Consider the following 4,307-nt stretch of genomic DNA (forward strand, 5'->3'; position numbering starts at 1 on the left):
TTGCTCCAATGGAGCCTTGGCTGCGGGAGGGGAAGAGAGAGAGAGAGAGGAAGGAGAGGGGGGTGGAGAAGCAGATGGGCGCTTCTCCTATGTGCCCTGGCTGGGAATCGAACCCGGGTCCCCCGCACACCAGGCCGACGCTCTACCGCTGAGCCAATCGGCCAGGGCCAAAAAAGCCACTTTTTAAAAAAATTATTGGCAGCAGTCAGTAAAGGGTGAGGGCGTGTCAGCTTGGGTTAAAGATTTAGGGGATCTGGGTGGACACGGTCCTTCCAACGGCCCGTGGACTCCAGGAGAATGGCATAGCATCAGTGTAACAGCAGGTCTGCCTCCTCAGCTCCCCAGACCTTGCACCCGGGAAAAGAACTCTGAACCTTTTGGAGGGAAGGCAGAGAACGGGCTTGCTCAGGGAATGCTCTTCGAGGTAGAGCCAGGACCATTTCCAAGGCCAGCCTACCAGTTGATAGGAAACTGGCCGCTTCTGCTGCTGCTGCCGTCTGACTTTGGTGCACAAGCAGGAAGTTAAATATTCAAATTCCAGTGACGGAGCCAACTGTGCAAATTCCTGACAGGCAAATTGAGGCCCATTATCTGTAATTACAGTCGCCTGAATTCCATGCCAGAGAGACCCTGTTTTCCAGCCCGCAGTAATCGCAGCTGCTGCTCTGGGGCCAAGTGCATCCAGGGAAAGTCCCAGCATGGGGATGAGTGGCCCTCACAGGGTATTCCTGGCAGCCACTGTCAAGAAACCCAAATCTCTGTACTTACAACCTTCCAATGGCTCCCGTCTCTCTCAGGAGAAACGCTCAGTTAGGCTTGTCGGCACCTGGTCCATCTCTGCCTTGAACTTCTCCCCTTCTTCACTTAAGCCGTTTGAATGACTTGTTTCTCATAAACGACCTGGGAAAATCTTAGTGTATCTGGAATCCCTTCTTGTCCAAATACTCATTCACTCATTGAGTTTCTATCACGTGCCAGGCTCGGTGTAAGCAATGGAGGTGCAGTAATGAATAAAACAGACCCCCAAAACCCCTGTCCTTCTCACTTTCCTTTTAGGTGTGGGAGACAGTTAATGAGTGAAACAAATATGCAAAATAATGAATGTATGATATTATATGGTGACAAGTGAAAAATAGAGCAGGGAAAGGGACTAGGATTCCCAGGTTGGAGGACATCACTGTTGATCAGGGGTCCCCAAACTTTTTTCACAGGGGGCCAGTTCACTGTGCCTCAGACTGTTGGAGGGCCGGACTATAAAAAAAACTATGAACAAATCCCTATGCACACTGCACATATCTTATTTTAAAGTAAAAAGACAAAACTGAAATAAATACAATATTTAAAATAAAGAACAAGTAAATTTAAATCAACAAACTGACCAGTATTTCAATGGGAACTATGCTCCTCTCACTGACCACCAATGAAAGAGGTGCCCTTTCCGGAAGTGCGGCGGGGGCCGGATAAATGGCCTCAGGGGGCCGGCCGTAGTTTGGGGACCCCTGCTGTTGATAATACATTGGTCAGGGAAGACCTTACAGAGAAGACAGGTAAGCAAAGACACGAAGAACGTTAAGTTTTATCAGACTGTCAATTCCCTGGCAGGCCCCAATGGCTCAAGGTAGAGTGACCATTTTTTTTTTGAAAAGCCATAATGTCAGGCTGTTTTCTCTTGTAAGTGATACAACGATAGACTCAAATTGACTTCAGCAAAAAAAAAGTGGGAGCTTATTATATGAGGGAATTGAAAAGTACAAGTCAGGCTGGTTTCAGGGGTCAAACAATGTCATTAGGATACAATCTTCTTCATTTTACATCTGCCTTATTCTTTTTGGGCTGCTGTATCAAAAATATCATAAATGTGGTGGCTTAAAAAATAACCATTTATGCATGGTCTGTGGTGGCAGAGTGGATAAATCATTGACCTGCAATGCTGAGGTGGTCAGTTTGAGACCCTTAGCTTGACCAGATACAACAAGCAACCAATGAACAACTGAAGTGAAGCAATGAATAAAATCTTTAAAAAAAAAAAAATGAACCATTTATTTCTCCAAGTTCTAGAAGCTGGAAGTCCAATATCAGAGTGCTAGCAGGTTCAGAATCTGGCGGGGTCTGGCTTCCTGGTTCATAGACTGTCTTCTCGCTGTGCCCTCACATGGAAGGGGTAGTGACAGAGCCCTCTGGGCTCTCTTTTATTTGTTTATTTTATTTTAAAAAAGTTTTATTTATTTTTTCTTCTTTTCCAAGTGAGATGAGGGGAGATACAGAGACAGACTCCTGCATGTGCCTTGACCGAAATCCACCAGCCAAATCCCGTCTGGAGCTAATGCTCTGCCCATATAGGCCCATTCTTTTTTTTTTTTTTTGTATTTTTCTAAAGTTGGAAACGGGGAGGCAGTCAGACAGATTCCCGCATGTGCCTGACCGGGATCCACCCAGCACGCCCACTAGGGGGTGATGCTCTGCCCATCTGGGGCGTTGCTCTGTTGCAACCAGAGCCATTCTAACGCCTGAGGCAGAGGCCATGGAGCCATCCTTAGCACCCAGGCCAACTTTGCTCCAATGGAGCCTTGGCTGCAGGAGGGGAAGAGAGAGACAGAGAGGAAGGAGAGGGGGAGGGGTGGAGAAGCAGATGGGTGCTTCTCCTGTGTGCCCTGGCCGGGAATCGAACCCGGGACTCCTGCACGTTAGGCCAACGCTCTACCACTGAGCCAACTGGCCAGGGCCATAGGCCCATTCTTTTTTTTTTCTTAATTTATAAATTTTTTTTTATTTTTTATTTATTCTTTTTACATTTTTTTTTCTCTGTATTTTTCTGAAGCCGGAAACGGGGAGAGACAGTCAGACAGACTCCCGCATGCGCCCGACCGGGATCCACCCGGCATGCCCACCAGGGGGCGATGCTCTGCCCCTCCGGGGCGTCGCTCTGTTGTGACCAGAGCCACTCTAGCGCCTGAGGCAGAGGCCAAGGAGCCATCCCCAGCGCCCGGGTCATCTTTGCTCCAGTGGAGCCTCGGCTGTGGGAGGGGAAGAGAGAGACAGAGAGGAAGGAGAGGTGGAGGGGTGGAGAAGCAGATGGGTGCTTCTCCTGTGTGCCCTGGCCGGGAATCGAACCCGGGACTTCTGCACGCGAGGCCAATGCTCTACCACTGAGCAAACCGGCCAGGGCCTTTTATTTATTCATTTTAGAGAGGAGAGAGAGAGAGAGAGAGAGAGAAAGGAGAGAGAGACAGGGGGGGAGGAGCTGGAAGCATCAACTCCCATATGTGCCTTGACCAGGCAAGCCCAGGGTTTCGAACCGGCGACCTCAGCATTTCCAGGTCGACGCTTTATCCACTGTGCCACAACAGGTCAGGCCTAGGCCCATTCTTGCAACTGAGCTATTCTAAGCACCTGAGGTGGAAGTTCCATAAAGCCATCCTCAGCACCTGCGGCCAGTTCACTTGAACCAATAGAACCATGGCTACGGATGGGGAAGAGAGAGAGAGAGAGAGAGAGAGAATGGGAAGGGGAAAGGGGAAAGGGGAAAGGGGAAAGGGAAGGGGAAGGGGAAGGGGAAGGGGTGGAGAAGCAGATAGTTGCTTCTCCTGTGTATGGCCAGTAGTCTCGCAGACATCACAGCCATACAGGTGCAGGTTCTCATTAGATTCGGACACATGGTATAGAAAGAGTGGAGTCAAAAAAATGGTGGACCATTCCTTTATTCAAGACTCACTCTGGCCGATGAGCAAACACACAGGGCTCCCAAAGCCACTGACTCATTCTCTGGTTCCACAACCAGGAGAATCTTCTCTGGTTTTTCCTAGAATCAAAGGCCTCACTAGTCTCAGCAGAGCTCACAAAAGCCCCTCACCTCTGTTCTCCATCTGCTTCTCTCTGCACAAACTCTGCAAAAACATGGCTGCCTCCTTCTCCAGCACACATTAGCAAAACAATGGCCCTTCCCAAGCAGGAAGGTAATTTGCAGTTTCACAGAGCACATCCCTGGTGCTGCCCAGTGCCATTTTTAACAATAAAAGTGAGCAAACTAAAAAAATACAAATTTTACAAATTCATTTGCCCAACATCTTGACCTGGAATCAAACCCAGGACATCCACATGCTGCGGCAACGTTCTACTATTGAGCCAACCAGACAGGGCCTGGGGTTTCTTTTAAAAAAGGCATTAAATTCCATTGATAAGGGATTCACCTTTATGACCTCACCTTTTCCCATCCTACCAACTAGCACCATCAGATTGGGGTTTTAACATGAATCTGGAGGGCGGCACAAACATTTAGTCTATGGCAGTCTGTCTGCTTTCCTCTGTGG

At 48.6% G+C, this 4,307-nt stretch overlaps 2 non-coding genes across 2 annotated transcripts; both read right to left on the reverse strand.

Annotated features, from left to right (window-relative positions):
* Positions 1-2,647: 2,647 nt before the first annotated feature.
* On the reverse strand, positions 2,648-2,723 carry TRNAV-AAC (transfer RNA valine (anticodon AAC)). The gene has a single exon. It is a non-coding gene; the product is annotated as a tRNA-Val (tRNA).
* Positions 2,724-3,090: 367 nt separating this feature from the next.
* On the reverse strand, positions 3,091-3,166 carry TRNAA-CGC (transfer RNA alanine (anticodon CGC)). Its single transcript has one exon. It is a non-coding gene; the product is annotated as a tRNA-Ala (tRNA).
* Between the last annotated feature and the right edge of the window lie 1,141 nt (positions 3,167-4,307).

This window comes from Saccopteryx leptura, chromosome 13 (genome assembly GCF_036850995.1).
Source record: "Saccopteryx leptura isolate mSacLep1 chromosome 13, mSacLep1_pri_phased_curated, whole genome shotgun sequence".
NCBI lineage: Eukaryota > Metazoa > Chordata > Mammalia > Chiroptera > Emballonuridae > Saccopteryx > Saccopteryx leptura.